The sequence below is a fragment of the Xiphophorus maculatus genome, chromosome 21 (assembly GCF_002775205.1).
Source record: "Xiphophorus maculatus strain JP 163 A chromosome 21, X_maculatus-5.0-male, whole genome shotgun sequence".
NCBI lineage: Eukaryota > Metazoa > Chordata > Actinopteri > Cyprinodontiformes > Poeciliidae > Xiphophorus > Xiphophorus maculatus.
The window spans coordinates 7,675,613-7,675,927 of NC_036463.1; positions in this window are offsets into that span (position 1 = coordinate 7,675,613).

A 315-nucleotide genomic window follows, 5' to 3' on the forward strand; every position below is an offset into this window, starting at 1 on the left:
GCACTCATATTTTGTTCATCCATCAATGTTGTTTATATCTGCTTATCCTGACCTAAAGTAAAACTTCACTCATAAAAATCATAATATTTTTTTAATTGGTTTGTTACTTGGCCCTCGGGTACTTTTAGCGTTTTTGCACAGAAGACAGAAGCTTTAGACGTCACTATCCCAGGATATTTTAATACTGTAAACCTAATTTCCATACTAAGGAATCTGAAAATAAATTACTGCGTTCAATATGTTGTAATTATATAACAAGCTGTCGCAGTTCAGTATAATATGGTGGCTATTATAACTTAAGTAATTGTGGAGAAG